This window comes from Gorilla gorilla, chromosome 11 (genome assembly GCF_029281585.2).
Source record: "Gorilla gorilla gorilla isolate KB3781 chromosome 11, NHGRI_mGorGor1-v2.1_pri, whole genome shotgun sequence".
Taxonomy (NCBI): domain Eukaryota; kingdom Metazoa; phylum Chordata; class Mammalia; order Primates; family Hominidae; genus Gorilla; species Gorilla gorilla.
This window is the reverse complement of record NC_073235.2, coordinates 76445925-76465345: the sequence shown is the minus strand read 5'-3', so window position 1 is coordinate 76465345 and position 19421 is coordinate 76445925.

Below are 19421 nucleotides of genomic sequence, written 5' to 3'. Positions count from 1 at the left end.
TGTTTTGTTTCTTTGAATTTTAAAATATTGACACTGGGGCTGGGCATGGTGGTTCACACCTGTAATCCCGGCACTTTGGGAGGCTGAGGTCAGGAGTTTGAGATCAGCCTGGCCAACATAGTGAAACCCTATCTCTACTAAAAATACAAAAATTAGCTGGGCATGGTGGTGGGCGCCTGTAATCCCAGCTACTTGGGAGGCTGAGGCAGAAGAATTGCTTGAACCCAGGAGGCGGAGGTTGCAGTGAGCCGAGATTGTGCCACTGCACTCCAGCCTGGGCAACTGAGCAAGATTCCATCTCAAAAAAATAAAAAAAAATTGACATTGGTAACATGTAAGCCCCCCCAAAGCATAGTTTCAAGTTCATATTGTTTCTAAATTTAAAATTGAGCTTAATTAAGAAAGTTTTATAGTTAAATGCTAATTGATAATGATAACTAAAATTTTACAGTGCTGTACAGTTTATAAAAAGTGTTCATATGCTTGCTTATTTAATTTTCACAAACCTAGAGAGGAAGATCAGAGAAGTTTTATTATCTCCACTTCATGGGTAGAAAAGCCTCAGGAAAGTTAAGGAACTTGCCCCAAGCCATAAAACTGGTACACTGAAGAAATTAAATCTAACACGAAACCCATGGTCTTGTTTAATTGCTAATGGATTCATTGGTAAGGACAGTTAAAAGCTAATGAGTGTCAGTATCTTGGATCATATGGTTTCTTATTAAAGTTTTAAATTTTGTTAGGGTTTTCTCAGATGGTAAGCAAGCTTAAGCTTCCCATGGTTTCAGTTCTCTCTGTCCCATATTCATCAGAACTGTTGGCTCAGGCAGCTGTTGTTCCTGGTCCCAATATTGAATGAGATCTAGAAAAATTCTTTCCTCTTAGCATAGTCCAGCCCAGCTGTGACAACATTGGACCCTTTTGAAATTGGCTCATCCTAGTAAACTGGGTAAACAATTACGAAAACATATAAATGGATGAGTTGATGGAACAAAGGTTTTTAAATTCTAACTTAACTATTGCCTGGCCTATATCTGCAGCAGCTTTCAGGACACCCAACACCAGCTTCCTTGCCTTGATTTCATCCTGTTTGGGGTGATGAAGAAGATGTGATACCGAAGTACTCAAGATTTCCCATCTAACAAGAAATCAGTCCTCTCTATTGTTACTCTTAAGCACGAGCTCTGTCTGACCACGCATCCTGCTGTAGTCACTTCTGTTCTTCAGCCACCTTTGGCACTTCTGTTAGACCTCACAGGGCATGTCATCTAATGTGACAGAAAAGCACTAGGCTGAGAGGAAGGAAGCAGGGGACACATCTACATCTCTCTCTGTGACACTTGCAAGTCACTTTGCATTTCTGGTCTCAGTTTCCTCATCTAGGAAGTAAGTAGGTTAAGCTGGACCCACTCATATTTTCTCAGCCTCTGTCCTAGAAGTCTCTGGGAGAAGTCAGAGATCCCTGAGGGCCAGAGCCTAACAAGCCCCTAAAGGCCGAGGCCTAAGAGCTTAAGAAGCCCCTGAGGTAGTAAGGAAAGGGGCCTCTTTAACACATTAGAGAGGATTGGGTTGGACCTGGGGCCCAGAAGTGCAGAGACCCTACTTCTCCAAATACCCAAGGTGCTGAAAACAAAGTCATTTGGGGCCCAGAGATACAAATACCAGGGACAAGCAAGGTAATAACCTCCAAGAATTGAGACTTAGAGAAAATGCAAAACTACCACATGATTGACAGATGATGCCCACGTGGGACTCTTCTCTGTTGGAATGTAAACTTCATTCTAATAGGTAGGACTTTTGTTGCATTTAATGATGGTTTCCACACATAGGCACTCCATACCTGCTTGTTGAATGACAAATAAACTTGTGATAAGCTAAATGAGCAATGTGAGATTATCTGACTTACCTAACTGCATTCACTCTAAAATCACCCTGAGTCCTAGGGCTGATCTCTGTGTAGTTGTGGTGTATTTAGAATCACTAGCTAAGCTACTATCCATGTAGCCACTAAATGGTGTAGCCTTGTACCACCTGCATTGACCCTTGCCTGTGGAATGGTTGGCCTGACATTTATGACTCTGCCGATTATCAGTTAATCAACATCTTGTGTATAATCATGCTGTAATACAATTCAGTCAGTAAGCTGAAATGGTCGCCAAGCTCATATTGACCTTTGGAGACACTGATTGTACAGAACTAAGGGTGTGTTGATATGTGAGTGGATATGTAAGTAACAAATAGTAAACTGTGAAGAAAAGGAGAAAAAGAGAAGAAAGCCACCCTATCTTTGTGCCTCTGCTGCTTTGATAATCAGGAATGTGCTCGGATCAGTTTAAAAATACTCTGTGTTCTACTTTGAAAACAGAGTACATAAAATGATTGTCTTAACATTTTACATGTAATAGCTGCAGTCAGGTCTTTTTGAACACAGGAAAAGCCTGACACAAATATGGAACAAACCAAATATGGTAATAGGGTTAGAAAAAACCTGGCAGCTCCTGCAAAACCTGCACAGGGCCAATTCCAAAGCTCTGAACTGTTGCTGATCTCTACCCCCTGAGGCTGGGCTGCCTTATCGGCCCTCTCCTTCAGACAGGTTCAGGCTTCTCTTCATTTGGTTTATCTGCAACCCAATTCCGTAACCTGATGATTTGCCTCTTTTGCTTAATTCCTACATTAGTAGTTTTTTTTTTTTTTCGTTCCTACCAGCCTCTGTTCTGTCTGTGTTTTATGAAACATTTCCTCATGGTGTGTCTGTACTGTGAGGCACACACTCCAGGATATCGGACATGTTGGTTAGCCCTGTGCGTTCTTCCCAAGAGGCATGTAGGTTTCCATAGTTTGGGTTATATGGGATCCTGTTCCTCCAAGCAGTGTGCAACTGAGTAAACAGATAAGGCAGGCAAACATTGGATGATGTGTAAATAAGTAAATAAATGAACTAGGACAATGGAGGTTATAAGGAATATATTTAAAATACATAATTTACAAGGAAATAAGATTTGTTGTTTTTAGGCCAGGCGCAGTAGCTCATGCCTATAATCCTAGCACTTTGGGAGACCGAGGTGGGTGGATTGTCTGAGCTCAGAGGTTCAAGACAAGCCTAGGCATCATGGCAAAACCCCGTCTCTACTAAAAATACAAAAACATAAAAAAAATTAAAAAAATTAGCTAGGCATGGTGGCGCACACCTGTAGTCCCAGCTACTTAGGAGGCTGAGGCACGAGAATTGTTTGAACTGGGAGGTGGAAGTTGCAGTGAGCTGAGATCTGGGCGACAGAGTGAGACCCTGTCTCAAAAAAATAAAGAAATAAAATAAAAAGTAAAAATAAATAAATAAGATTAGTTGTTTTTAGTAGAGAGAGTAAAAAGGTCTGGCAGATGGATGGATTTATGACTTGTTCATTCCTCATCCAATGATAACTAAGTAAATGTGCTATGCTAGACACTGTAAGATAGAAAGAAGATGGATAAAACATAATTCCTACTCTTAAAGGTTATACTTTGGCCAGGCCTGGTGGCTCCTATCTATAATCCCAGTACTTTGGGAGGCTGAGATGGGAAAACTGCTTGAGCTCAGGAGTTTGACACCAGCCTGGGCAACATAGTGAAACGCTGTTTCTACAAATAAAATAAAATTAGCTAGGCATGGTGGCACATGCCTGTAGTCCCAGCTACTTAGGACACTGAGGCAGGAGGGTTGCTTGAGCCCAGGAGTTCGAGGCTGCAGTGAGTCGCAGTCATGCCACTGTACTCCAGCTGAGTGACAGAGTAAAACCCTGTCTCAAAAAATAAAGTTATAGTTTGTAGAAGAGAGATGATATATGTATTCATACTAGGTAAAAAGTGTTATTACAAAGGAGATACACAAGGTTAAGGCAAGGAAGCAATGATTTGGGTTAGGGAGGAGGTGGAAGCATTTAAAGTGGGCTTAAAGCATGGATAAGATGGGTGCGATTTCACGTAACGAATGTTTTGCCAGGTCACTGATGCCTCGAGGTAAAAATAAGTCACATCAGATGAAAAAGCAACATTTTTCTGGCTTTGGCCAAGATTTACCATCATAGCATTCTCAGAATCTTACAAAATCTGCTCTCCCCAGTATGTTTTTGGCAGTTGCCAGGGCAGTAGTTCTCAACCTTTTGAGGATTACATTCTCTTTTGAGAATCTGACAAAACCTATGGAATCTCTTCCCAGAAATACAAACATATACCCAGTAAGTTGATGTAATTTTCCAGAGTTCATGGACCCCTGCAGCCTATTCTTGAACTCCCAGTGGTCCATGGTTTCTAGTGTAAGCATCCTGGTGCAGACTGTACCTGAGGCACTGAAGCTATCGGTGTTCACAGCAACGTAGCAAGGTCACACTGCCAGTGGCTTGGGAACGCTTGCTATGCACAGAAGCCACATTGTTTTCTCTGAGCTCTCAGTGCCCCTAGTGCAGACTGATCTGCATAACTCTTAGGGCCAATTTTGGTGCTAAAGCAGGGTTCCTCACTAGAGTGTTCCCACATGTACACACACGACCAGAATGAGGAGTGTAGTTTGCAGGGTACACACATTTTTTAATGTTTTCCTGGTGATTCTGATACCTGTGATGCATCCCTCCACACCTACTGACTTAGGATGTTATTTTCTATGGGCCTCCTCCATCCCTCATGCTGAGATACTCCTGGCAAGCCCATCAGACATGCCCAGACGAATCTGTATCCTGGCTTGGAGCCCGGCTTTGGCTCAGGCTAGGACATCCCTCCCACTCCCCTTCCGTGCTGCATTTACACTGAAACTGGATGGCAAAATAAGGTCACCAACAAGGAAACTCTAGAAAAAAGGCAGTTTACAAGTGTTAAAGAAAATATTTCTATAACACAGCTGCATTGAACAGGGCTAGGCTGCAGCCTTTTGGAATTAAGGATGTGACCTGGGGTTGCTGACTGAATGTTGAGTTGTTCTGATTTGTAGTTTTAGAATTAGACCAACTTTTGGGAATAGTGAGGAGGTGGGGGTGAAAACCACATCCCTGTTACTATTTTTTATAACATTGAATATCAGTCTGGTAGCTCCCTCAGGACCAAAGCTGGATTACCCAATAGAGAGGGTAAACGTGTTAAAGGCACCAGCAGCACCTCCTCCCATCATCATCTGCTCCCACCTTAATCAAGGCCATATAGGCTCTCTTCTCTACCAAGACCCCCTTTCTCAACTGGAAAGCGCAATCCAGGCAAAACTATGGGTACCGTTTGTTTCCAGAGGATAATCTGTATCTCTGAAGACTTGAGGACAGACATCTAGTTCATACATCTCAGTTCTTTCCAAGAATTATTGCAGTTACTCACACATACCCACTCTACTAGATACTGGGTCAGACACTTCAGAAACAAAACATTTATGGTGAGTTTGTGGAAGGGAGATATTCTGGGGAAAATGTGAGAAGGCGACCTTCCTAAGATCCCTTGATTCATAATACAAAAGCAAGCTATGTTCACACCTGTCAGAATGACTCTTATTCAAAAAGATGAAAGATAACAAGTGTTGGCAAGGATGTGGAGAAAAGGGAACCCTTGTATACTATTGGTGGGAATATAAATTAGTACAGTCATAGTGGAAAACAGTATGGAGGTTCTACAGAAAATTAAAAATAGAACTACCAGGTGATCCAGCAATTCCACTTCTGGGTATCTATTCAATGGAAATGAAATCAGTGTGTCAAAGAGATACCTGCACTTCCATGTTCATTGCAACATTGTTAACAACAGCCAAGACTGGAATCAACCTAAGTTCAACCTAAGTGTCCATCAGTGGATGAATGGATAAAGAAAATGTGTGTGTGAGAGATATATATGTCACATTTTGTTGTGTGTGTATATAAATATACACACATACTGGAATACTATTTTGCCTTAAAAAAGAAGAAAAGTCATTTGTGAAAACATGGATAAACCTGGAGGATATTATGTTAAATAAAATAAGCTAAGCACAGAACAAATACTGCATGATTTCACTTATATGTGCAATCTTAAAAAGTCTAACTTGAAAAGTCTAGAAACAGAATAGAATGGTGGTTACCAGAAGCTTGGTAGTGGGGTGGGGGTGGGGTTGATTGGGAAGATGTTGGTTAAAGAATACAAAATTTCAGTTCAACAGGAGGAATAAGTTCAAGAGATCTATTGTGCAACATGGTGACTAGTTAATAACAACGTATTCTATACTTAAAATTGCCAAGAGAGTAGATGTTAAGTGTTCTTATTACACACACACATACATCAAAATAAGTGTGTGTGGTAATGCATATGTTAATTAGGTGGATTTAGCCATTCAACAACGTATACAGATTTCAAAACGTCGTGTTTTGTACAGCATAAATGCATACAACTTTTGTCAATTATAAAAAAAAAACCATACCATCTGTGAACTAGGCCTGCTTTTTGCCTCAAGTTTTATTTATTTATTTATTTTTCCTTGCCTAAATTTAATGTAAAGATTTGCTGTCTTAAATGTTTTCATTAAGAGGAGTGGGGGGAAAGAGAAGGCATAAGGCTTTTTTAATCTTTTAATGTTTCTGGTTCTTTCTCTTTTTTTTTTGAGACGGAGTCTTGCTCTGTCACCCAGGCTACAGTGCAGCGGCGTGATCTCGGCTCATGCAACCTCCGCCTCCCGGGTTCAAGCGATTCTCCTGCCTCAGCCTCCCAAGTAGCTGGGATTACAGGTGCCTGCCACCGTGCCTGGCTAATTTTTGTATTTTTAGTAGAGATAGGATTTCACCATCTTGGCCTGGCTGGTCTTGAACTCCTGACCTCATGATCCATCCGCCTCGGCCTCCCAAAGTGTTGGGATTACAGGCGTGAGCCACCGGTTCTTTCTCTTTTTTTTGCAGAAAATTATGAAACTTTATTGCAAGACATTATGAAAATCTAAATAAGTTAATACATACCCTATCTTCATGGCTAGAAATACACAATAAAATAAATATGTGAATTCTTTCAAAATTGATCTATAGATCTAATAACAATGCTAATGAAAATTCTACATTTTTCGTGGAGCCTGACAACTGGCTCTAAAATGTACACGTAAGAGCAAATTTCAAAACAACAACAACAACCACCACCCAAGACATTCTTGAATAAAAAGAATAACAACTGGGTTCAGTGGCTTATGCCTGTAACCCTAGCACTTTGGGAGGCAGAAGTGGGAGGATCACTTGAGCCTAGGAAGTCAAGGCTGCAGTGAGCTGTGATCATGTCACTGCACTCCAGCTTGGACAACAGAAAAAGACTGTGTCTGAAAATAAATTTAAAAAACAGATAAGGAGGGAGGACCTTCTCCACAAGGTATCAAGTCTCACTATAATAAAATACTTAGGAGTAATTTTTTTTTTATATCTAACTTTTAAGTTCAGCGGTCTATAAGCAGGTTTGTTACATAGGTAAACGTGTGTCATGGTGGTTTGCTGCACAGATCATCCCATCACCCAGGTATTAAGCCCAGCATCCATTAGCTATTGTTCCTGATGCTCTCCCTCCTCCCACCCCTTTCTGGTTCTTTCTAATAACTTTCAGTCCTGACATCTGTTCTGAAATTGTCAGGACCTTAAAAGTTCTAAAATGGAGGCAAAGAGAATGGGAAACAGGAAAGAGAAATCCTGGCCTCCCTGAGCAGGACTTAAGAGTCCAGGCTCCTGTTTCCTGTTCAGAGACAGCTGAAGCTGTAGGGAAAGACTCGATGGCAGGGATGCTCACAGAGGATGCTGGGAACCCCTATTCTCTATTGTACCAAAGCCTTTACAACAGACTGTTTTGGGGTTTTGGAGCTGAATTGTGTTAAAAGATTTTTTTTTTTTTTACTGTGGTTATTTTTATATATATCTTTGGAATTTATTTCCTTGGAGGTCAATGGCAGCCTGAATTTGGCAGCTTTCAGGGCAGTGTGTTTTTGAATTTGTTTTTGTTTCTTTTTTATCTCCTAAAGCTTGGGACTGTGAGGACTCAGGGGTATTGCCTCACTAGGAAGGAGAGCACTGTCCATATGTGATGAGATTGCTGTGCTGCAGGTCTTGAAGACTCATGTGAGCTGCCTGGGAACAAGCAGGATTCAGAACTGAGCTCCATATTAAAATCAAACCAACACCAAATCGAAAAACAAAAACAACATCCAAAGGCAGAAAACAAATGAGAGTGGTTCACACCTCTAAATATCAAGACATTATTAAAACACAAATGAAAATCTGGAAAAAAATTGGAAACCTATTGAGAGAAAATGTTTAACATCATTAATGTGCACTTTCTAATCAAAAGAAAATGATGAATGTCTCAATAGAAAATTGGATAAAGGGTATAAACAAGAAACTCATAGAATAATACGAATGGCACTAACCATGTAAAAATGCTCACTCTCACCAGTAATCAAAGAAATGAAACTTAAAAAAGCACCATATTTTTGATGATCCAATTGGCAAAGATTAAGAATAAATATGAAAACTAAGTGTGTGGAGAAATGAGTACTTTTATAAATTGTTTGCGAGTGTATAAACTGGTAAATTTACACACTTACAATAAATACAAAAATTAGCCAGCTGTGGTGGCATGTACCTGTAGTCCCAGCTACCTGTGGGGGTGATGTGGGGGGATCAATTGAGCCTGGGAGGTTGAGGCTGCAGTGAGCCATGATTACACCACTGCACTCCAGCCTGGGCAACAGAGCAAGACCCCATCTCAAAAAAAAATAAACAAAATAAAAATAAATAAATAAATAAGAGCCTGATGAGGTGGTGGGCACCTGTAGTCCCAGCTATGCAGGAGCCTGAAATGGGAGGATGGCTTGAACTCAGAAGTTTTGAAGCTGCTATGTTTGCACCTGTGAATAGCCACTGCACTCCAGCCTGAGCAACATAGCAAGACCTCGGTTCTAAAAGTGAATGAATGAATGAGTAAATACATAAATAAATAAAATTAGGACCTCAAGCCTCATAAGACCAGTCTACATGTCAGAAAAACATCAAACACAAATTGAGGGACATTCCACAAAATACGTTACCAGTACAATAGCACCTCCTTATCAACAGTTTTACTTTCTGTGGTTTTAGTTACCTTCAGCAAATTGTGGCAAAAAATATTAAATGGAAAATTCCAGAAATAAAAAAATTACACATTTTAAATTGTGTGCTGTTCTCAGTAGCTTGATGAAATCTCAGGCCATCCCACACCATCTCACCCAGATGTGAATCATCCTTTTGTTCAGCAGATCCACACTGTCAATCCTACCCACCTGTTAGTCACTCAGTAGCCCCTTCATGGATTCTGTCACAGTACCACAGTGCTTGTGTTCAAGTCACTCTTTTTTTTTTTTTTTTTAGATGGAATCTTGCTCTGTTGCCAGGCTGGAGTGCAGTGGCGAGATCTCTGCTCACTGCAACCTCTGATTGCCTGGTTCAAGGGATTCTCCTGCCTCAGCTTCCCGAGTAGCTGGAATTACAGGCACGGGCCACCACGCCCAGCTAATTTTTTTTTTTTTTTTGTATTTTTAGTAGAGATGGGGTTTCACCATGTTGGCCAGGATGGTCTCGATCTCCTGATCTCGTGATCCACCCGCCTTGGCCTCCCAAAGTGCTGGGATTACAGGCGTGAGCCACTGCGCCCGGCCTTCAAGTCACTCTTATTGACCTCATAATGGTCCCAAAGCACCAAGAGTAGTGATGCTGGCAATTCAGATATGCCAAGGAGAAGCCATAAAGTGCCTTCTTTAAATGAAAAGGTGAACCTTCTCAACTCAATAGAAAAAGAAAAAAAATCATATGCTGGGGTTGCTGAGATCTAAGACAAGAACAAACCTTCTATCTGTGCACTTATGATGAAGGAAAAAGAAATTCCTGCTAGTTTTGCCATCACACCTCCGATTGCAAAATTTATGGACACTGTGCGTGATAAATGCTAGTTAAGATGCAAAAGGCATTAAGTTTGTGGGTGGAAGACATGAACAAAAACGTGTTCCTATTGATGGCAATTGGGTTCAGTACTAGCTGAGGTTTCAGGCACCTACTGGGGGTCTTGGAATGGCCCTCACAGATAAGCGTGGCTACTGTACTCCTTAAAAGAGTTAAAGTCATAAGAAACAAGGAAAGACTGAGAAAGTGTCACAGGCTAGAGAACACTAAGACATGCCGACTAAACACATGAATGTGGTATCCTGAATTAGATCCTATAATAGAAAAAGGATGTTACTGGAAAAACTAATGAAATCCAAATGAAGTCTGGAGTTTAGTAATAATGCACCCTGTTGGTTTCTTAGTTTTGACAAATGTACCATGGTAAGGTAAGATACTAACATTGTAGGGTGACTAACCATTCCAGTTTGTGTGGAAGAGGGGTTTCTTGGGATGTGGGACTCTCAGTGCTAAAACCAGGACAGTCTGTGCAAACTGGAATGACTGGCTCTAATCTAACAATTGGATTAGAGGTATATGGGAATTCTATATTATCTTTGTAACTTTTTTTATAAATCTAAAAGCATTCCAAAATAAAAAGTTTATTAAAAATAATAAGACAAATTAAAAACAAGTTAGGAATAGCTGACTAATAATGAGATAATAGGCCTAAAGAAGTTAAATATCACTTTAGTCAAATAATTTATTAAAGTCCTACTAGGTGCAAAGTTTTTTGATGGTTCCTGCTTTCAAGTGTACAAAACAGATATATATATGTGTGTGTGTGTTTATATATACCATTTTTCTTTCTATAATCTTGCTGTTATATTTGCAGAAATATATGTGTTTGTGAGGAACTCTGTGGGTTTATTCATTTGGCCTTTTTATGCATTTACTTTTAGCATACATTAAACACACTTTTAAAAGTGTGCATTTCTTTTCTTTCTTTTTTTTTTGAGACAGAGTGTCGCTCTGTCATCCAGGCTAGAGTGCAGTGGTGTCATCTTGGCTCACTGCAACCTCTGCCTCCTGGGTTTAAGCGATTCTTCTGCCTCAGCCTCCCAAGTAGCTGGGATTACAGGCATGCACCACCACACCTGACTAATTTTTGTATTTTTAGTAGAGACAGGGTTTCATTATGTTGGCCAGGCTGGTCTGGAACTCCTGACCTCAGGTGATACGCCCACCTTGGCCTCCCAAAGAGCTGGGATTACAGGTGTCAGCCACCGCACCCGGCCTAACATGTGCATTTCTTGCCATTCCACTGTTTATCCATGGATTTCTTTCTTTCAAAATATTCATTTCTAAGCCTTTGTTCATATACTTCCATCTCCTCTTCAAAAAAGTTTCCACAATTAAATTAGTCTATGTTAAACCCCCCAGGTACAGGAGCCTGGACCATCCCCTGTGCTATTCTCACAGTTTCACTTTCCGTATTTACTAGTTTTTTTTTGTTTTTTTTTTTTTTAATGAAGCTTCTGGCTAGGCGTGGTGGCTCACGCCTGTAATCCCAGCACTTTGGGAGGCCAAGGTGGCTGAATTACCTGAGGTCAGGAGTTCTAGACCAGCCTGGCCAATGTGGCAAAACCCCATCTCTACTAAAAATACAAAAATTAGCCGGGCGTGGTGGCGGGTGCCTGTAATCCCAGCTACTCTGGAGGCTGAGGCAGGAGAAACACTTGAACCCTGGAGGCAGACGTTGCAGTGAGCCAAGATGGTGCCACTTCACTCCAGCCTGGGTGACAATGTGAGACACCATCTCAAAAAAAAACAAAACAAACATAAAATGAAGATTCTATTTACTTTTTTCTCCTATTTATAAAATAAGGTATAATTTACATATAGTAAAATTCACCCTATTTAGGTATACAGTTCTATGAATTTTGACTACTCTGATACATTTTCACTATTGTAATGCGAATAGTTTCTTCTTGATTTTTTGTTTGTTTGTTTGTTTGTTTTTTGAGACAAGGTCTTGCTCTGTTGACCAGGCTGGAGTGCAGTGGTTCGATCACGGCTTGCTGCAGTCTTAACCTCCTGGACTCAAGCAATCCTCCTACCTCAGCCTCGAGAGTAGCTAGGATCACAGGTGCATGCCACCACGGGTGCAACCACACCCAGCTAATTTTTTATTTTTTGTAGAGACAGCATCTCCCTATGTTGTCCAGGCTGGTCATGAATTCCTAGACTCAAATGATCCACCCATTTCAGCCTCTCAAAGTGCTGAGATTATAAACATTAGCCACCATGCTTAGCCTGCTTCTTGATTCTTAATAGATGTTTAAATTCAATAAGGAGAAAAGTGACTTGAAATACTTTATCTTTGACTAGGTCTATGTCAGTTTTAATAAGTAAAACCCTCATTAAATTATTGTTCATTCCCTAAATATCCCTTTTTCTCTTGAGCATGAGATTCAGAAGTATTAAATTCTGTAGAGAAGATGACATTGGTAAATTTTGTAGGAAATCAGCAAATGGAAATATCAGAAAGTTATGATTTAATTTAAAAAGAGTCAGCATGGATTCACATCTCATCTGCCTCAGTGATATGAAATAACTTCTGGGTCTAATAACAAGTATCAGCTGAGGGAAGCCATGAACCAATTACTTGTATTTTAGGATAAAATACCATGAAAAGAATAACAGACAAACAACTAATCTAGAAGTTAGATAAGTAGTATAGGGATGAACTACTTAAGTAAACATTGACTTTGATATCAAAGTGTGGAATAGTTTGGAATGGATGGGTTACAACGCTCCAGGGATCAATATTAGGACCAACTTTGTTCATTTTTATATGTCAGTGATTTGGAAGAAGTAACATGCAGTAAGCTTGTTATACAAAACTAGAGGGAGGGTCAGTCAATACAAAGAAGGAATGAAATGACTTGAGTAGACTAGGGACATAAGCAGATAAGTGGCTTATTCAATTCAGTGTGGAGGAAATATGAAGTAGAAAGATTATCTCATGGTAGGCTGGGCTCGGTGGCTTACGTCTGTAATCCTAACACTTTGGGAGGTGGAGGCAGGTGGATTGCTTGAGCTCAGGAGTTTGAGACCAGCCTGAGCAACGACGTGGTGAAACCCCATCTCTACAAAAAATACAAAAATTAGCCGGATATGGTGGCTCATGCTTGTAGTCCCAGCTACTTGGGGGGCTGAAGAAGGAGGATCGCTTGAGCTTAGGAGGTGGAGGTTGCAGTGAGCCAAGATGGCACCACTGCACTCTAGCCTGGGCGACAGAGTGAGACCTTGTCTCAAAAAAAAAAAAAAGAAAGAAAGATTATCTCAGTAATGTGAAATCAGAATATTCAAAATAGAGTAAAAAAGTACAAACTCATGAGTTAGCAAGCATGCCAGAAACAAAATAATTCCAATGCAATGAGTAAGACAGGAATATTGACTATAGAATTTAAAGAAATGCTTTTTTTTTTTTTGAGACGGAGTTTCACTCTTATTGCCCAGGCTGGAATGCAATGGGGTGATCTTGGCTCACTGCAACCTCCACCTCCCAGTTCAAGCAATTCTCCTGCCTCAGCCTCCCGAGTAGCTGAGATTACAGGCGCACACCACCACACCTGGCTCACTTTTGTATTTTCCGTAGAGACAGGGTTTCACCACGTTGGTAAGGCTGGTCTTGAACCCCTGACATCAGGTGATTCACCCACCTCAGCCTTCCAAAGTGCTGAGATTACAGGCGTGAGCCACCGTGCCTGGCCAAGAAATGCCACAGTTTTAATATACTAGACTAAGAAAATAACTCAGTGAAATATATGTAATTAGAGCAAAAATAAAGTCATTTGCTGTTAAAGGTAACAGAACCTTTAAATTATGGGTGTTGGCCAGGTGCGGTGGCTCACACCTGTAATCCCAGCACTTTGGGAGGCCGAGGTGGGCAGATCACCTGAGGTTGGGAGTTTGAAACCAGCCTAACCAACATGGAGAAACCCTGTCTCTACTAAAAATACAAAATTAGTCGGGTGTGGTGGCGCATGCCTGTAATCCCAGCTACTCCGGAGGCTGAGGCAGGAGAATCGCTTGAACCCGGGAGGCAGAGGTTGTGGTGAGCCAAGATTGTACCATTGCACTCTAGCCTGGGCAACAAGAGTGAAACTCCGTCTCAAAAAAAAAAAAAAAAAAAAAAAAAATTATAGGTGTTAATCAGTTCCAGAAATCTCTTAAATTAGGTGACTTCACCATCTATTATTGTTTTATAATTTATGTATACATTGTGCACATTTTATATATCAAATGGTTCATAACAAAAACATTCAAACATATCCTTATGGTTTTGATAGTTGGTTCAGCTGGTGAGTACCAGTTTTGTGGCCCCTTTACAATCAGCAGGTCATATTACTAACAGTTTCTCCATTAAAATAAGAAGTCTGAATGTTTAATCCTAAAAGAATCCAAATTCATGGCTTGTTGAAATCAATGTATTGTTCAACAGATATCTATTAATTATCTTCTATTTGCTCAACACTGAAAAATTGTCTCCTTACTCTTTCATTACACAACATGCCTCTTTTGATAAAGCATAAAAGTCTCACATTTTCCTTTAATATTTGAAATTCCAGTAAGTTAAGTGTCATAGCTTTTACAAACATCCCTATGGGACAAAGAGCTGTTTTGTTTTCAAATGATACCTCTCCTTCCTTGGAAATCACTGCTTAAGAACCATAGAAAAAGAGTAAGATAATGCTTGTGCACAAAGTGCTTATCATTTAAATCGTGGTGACAATACTAAATCATGAATTAAGAGTAATATTAAGGGGTATACTCTAAGGTTAATGGAAAGTTAGAGATGAGGGAATGACCAATAGCTGGAAGCACTGGCTTTTTAAATTTTTATTTTTGAGACACGGTCTCTGTCACCAAGGCTGGGGTGCAGTGGCACAATCAAAGCTCACTGCAGCCTTGACCTCCCTGGGCTCAGTTGATCCTCCTGCCTTAACCTCCAGAGTAGCTGGGACTACAGGTGCACACCACTATGCCCAGCTAATTTTTGCATTTTTTGTAGAGATGGGGTTTTGCCACGATGCTAAGGCCGGTCTTGAATTCCAAAGTGTTGAGATTATAGGTGTGAGCCACCACGCCTGGCCAGCAGTGGCTTTATGGAAAGAGGTTAAGACTTGAACTGAAGCATGGGGAGGGGAGAAGGAAAATCCTGGTGGCAGAGGGCCAGTAAACTTTGTGGTTAGAGTGACTACAGGACAGTGAGGAGTTGGGAGAGATGACCTGATATGCATTAGATCATTTGAATCACTCAGGTTTTTTGAGCCAGGTTAAGGAAGATTAATTTGATGGTAGATATAGAACAGAAAGGAGAGGAAAGTCTGGAGGCCTGTCTAGGGCAGCAGAAGTGGGCCAGGGCAAAGCATGCTTTGATCCTTTCCAGAAGGAGCTGACTGACCCCCCCAGTGATTTCTGAATTCGGAAGGCAGTCCTTTGGCAAAGCATCTGATGTATTGTAGGCTTTGTTATTTCTCTTCTCTATTATTTGAATTTGTGTATGTTTACATTTTGCTTCTTGCTCTGTGGCCCAGGATGGAGGGCAGTGGTGCAATCATGGCTCACTGCAGCCTTGACCTCCTGAGCTCAAGGAATCCTCCCATCGCAGCCTCCCAAGTAGCTAGGACTGCAGGCATGCACCCCCATGTCTGGCTAATTAAAAAAAAAATTTTGTAGAGTTGAGGTCTCAGTATGTTGCCTAGGCTAGCCTTGAACTCCTGGGCTCAAGTGTTCCTCCTGCCTTGGCCTCCCAAAGTGCTGGGAGGCATGCATCACTGTGCCTGGCCTATATTTTCTTTTTTTTTTTTTTTTGAGACGGAGTCTCGCTCTGTCGCCCAGGCTGGAGTGCAGTGACACGATCTCCGCTCACTGTAGGCTCCGCCTCCCAGGTTCATGCCATTCTCCTGCCTCAGCCTCCTGAGTAGCTGGGACTACAGGTGTCCGCCACCATGCCCAGCTAATTTTTTTGTATTTTTAGTAGACACGGGGTTTCACTGTGTTAGCCAATACGGTCTCCATCTCCTGACCTCGTGATCCACCTGCCTTGGCCTCCCAATCCACCCGCCTTGGCCTCCCAAGGTGCTGGGATTACCGGTGTGAGCCACCGTGCCCAGCCCTATATTTTGTTTCTTAACTGGATATCCACTCCTTGAGGATAGGGACCATGCAGCATCTTGTAGAGCAGGGTTCAATAAATGTGATTTCAATGAACAGGTAGCTGAGAGTGTCTGCAGGAAAACTTGGCAGCCAGCATCTGGTAAGTGGCTGCCTATGGGAGAGGGAAGGGAGGAGATGTGTCAAAGGTAATTTCCCGTATGGGCTTCTGAAAGAATGATGGCCTCACTGTCACAGACAGAAGCATCAGAGGGGAGGAGGAGCTGGTTGTGTAGAGAAAGTTATGAGTTTAGTTTTGAACATTCTGAGTTTGAGGTGAAAGTGAGACATTCAAGAGGAATTCACAGTGCTTAAACATATAGAACATGGCCGGGTGCGGCAGCTCACACCTGTAATCCCAGCACTTTGGGAGGCCGAGGCGGGTGGATCATTTGCAGTCAGGAGTTTGAGACCAGCCTGGGCAACATGATGAAACCCCGTCTCTACTAAAAATGCAAAAAAAATTAGCTGGGCATGGTGGCGCGCACCTGTGGTCCCAGCTACTCCAGAGGCTGAGGCAGGAGAATCGCTTGAACCCAGGAGGTGGAGGTTGCAGTGAGCTGAGATCATGCCAGTGCACTCCACCCTGGGCGACAAGAGTGAAATTTTGTCTTTAAAAAAAAAAAAAAAAAAAAGGATATAGAACAAGAACTCAGGTGACAGGTGATAGAGATTTGGGAGTGAGTTTGGAGATGAGGGCTGACATTGCAGAATGCTGTGTTTCCAGCTTCTGAAGAAAAGCTTGGGGAACCAAAAACAAAAGAAACCCTAAAGCGGCACTGTCTGATAGCCACTAGCCACATGTGGCCATTCACATTTAACTTTAATTAAAATAAAAAAACCTTCAGTTCTTCAGTCATACTAGCCACATTTCCAAGTTCCTAATGGTCACATGTGGTCAGTGGCTATGGTAATAGGCAGTGCACACAGAATATTTCCATCACCACAGGTAGCTTTTTATGGGACTGCACTGTAAAGATACAGAGAAATATATATTTGAGAGAAAACCAGAAAGCTGATAATGTTCAAGGGAGGGGAGAGTGTTAAGGAGGAAATATTTACAGTGTCAAATGCTGAAACTGGGTGTAGAATTATATTAGGAAGGCAGTAGGAAGACAGCAAGTTACTGAGACTTTGGACAGGGAAAGGGAGGAAAGAAAAAAGATAGTAGCTAGGGACAACCACAGTCACATGGAGGATTTTTAAAGATAGGAAGGAATGTTTATCTTCAAACATAGCTATGTTTGAAGACAAATGGACAAAGGCCTGTGAAGATGGTAAGAGTCCCCAAACCCAAGCCTGCCCTTGCTTCTCTCTGTGGCTCTAAACTCAATTTGACAACAGTCTGTTGGCTATCCATCTCATGGAAGTCCTGCTAGCACCTCCAGCTCAGCACATCTAAGAACAAACTCATAATGGCCCACCACTTACTCATGCCCTTTTAAGATCCTTTACTTCAGTTCATCTTTCCAGTTACTAAAAGCTGGGAAACTTAGTATATTTGAATCATTCTCTTTTGCTCCAGCCCTTCGATGAGTTACCTGGGCAAACTTACTGCAGTACTTCTCCTATCAGGTACTTTTTTTTTTTTCTAGTTTAAAATAATGCTCATAGTATTTCAGGCAAAGAGAACAATATAGAGAATACAATAATAATACACTCAGCCTAGCTTAAGTAAAACTTGCAAATGTAAACAAAGCCCATGGGAAACTCATTCAAATGCCATTCTCCTCTTCATACCAAGGGTAATCACCATTTTAAATTTAGCACACCATTCCTTTGCAATTACAGTGTTACTACATATGTATATATCCATATATAGTATAGAATATAATTTGGTACATTGAAAAACTTTATATAAATACAGTAGTAGCATAACATTTATTCTTCTATAATCAGGCTTTTTTCACACAATATTGAGATTTATCCATGATGGTCATCTCTTTTAATTATGGATTGTTCTGTTTATATATTAATGCATATATTATACATATATACTTATGTGTGTATAGTTTATACATATATATGTGTGTGTATAATTGCATTTTTTATTCCAGCTGTTTGGTTGGAATGGAGTGATGACATGGTGCAGCACTCAGCCATTTTAGGGGGAACTGGAAAAATTCTGTTCCTTAAAGCAGGTAAAAGCTGCCTTCAATATTTTCTACAGTTCTATCCAACCTTCTCCTAACCACATCATTATTTTTTTCCCCTTTCTCTTACTTTCTCTAACTAGGCTTTGGGTATCATTGACTCTTTTGAGATTATATGACCAAAGAAAATAAACAAATTCTATTATCTAATTGAATCATAAAGTATGAATACACTCCATGCTGAAGGTTGTTGTTCCTCATTTAAGGACATCACACTTTAATGGCTTGAGGTTATTTACTATTTTTGAGAAAGGAAGAGATGAAATATGAGGGGGTTAAGTGTATTTAATGTAAACTAAAATGTTTCTGAAGTGTGATAGTGATTATGTAGTAGAACAACTTAAGATCCTTGAAATCCAGTGTGAACAGGTTAAAGAGCTCTAGGATGGTTAAAAGTAAGGTCACAATAATAGAAACAAAGGTTATGTTCTTGAGACATTAATTTAGGTTGAATGATATAGAATTGTCACCTTTTAAGATAAAAAACAGTCGAATACTGGCAATTTCATATGGTCCACTTGATAGATGTTCAGGAGGGAAGAAATGCAGAAGTAGGGAGAGTGAAGGAAAGGGCATAGGTCTTCAGGTGTGGTACCGTTAACCAGGGCCATCACTTTTTAATACTGAACGGCTAGGCTCTTGCAGATGTAGATCAAACAATATTTAGTTGTCTCTTCTGTTTGTAGGGAAGAAACGGGTTGCAAAATATTCCATGCCAGCAGGTGTATAGAAGCCTTCAGGGATTTTTCACTGTCATCACATTTCCAAAGGATTTAAGAAAACTTACAAAAACATATGACATTTTAAAAAGTGAGGAAATCGAGGATATGGGAAAAGAAAGTGACATCCAGATCTCCTAATATGATGTAAACAATGGCCAGCACAGTACTTCCTCAAATCGTTTTTGGAAGAAAAAGTATAAATAATATCCAGCACTGTGATTCTCTCCCTGCTAAGCAACTGCAATTTTGGGTTACTATGTAAATGTGGCAGTAGGTGCCATTGAGAGGCAGCTTTCTAATAAGAAAATAAGTATTTTAATTAAGTTGTATTTCGGCCGGGCTCATGCCTGTAATCCCAGCACTTTAGGAGGCAGAGGCGGGTGGATCACAAGGTCAGCAGTTCAAGACCAGCCTGGCCAACATGGTGAAACCCTGTCTTTACTAAAAATACAAAACTTAGCCAG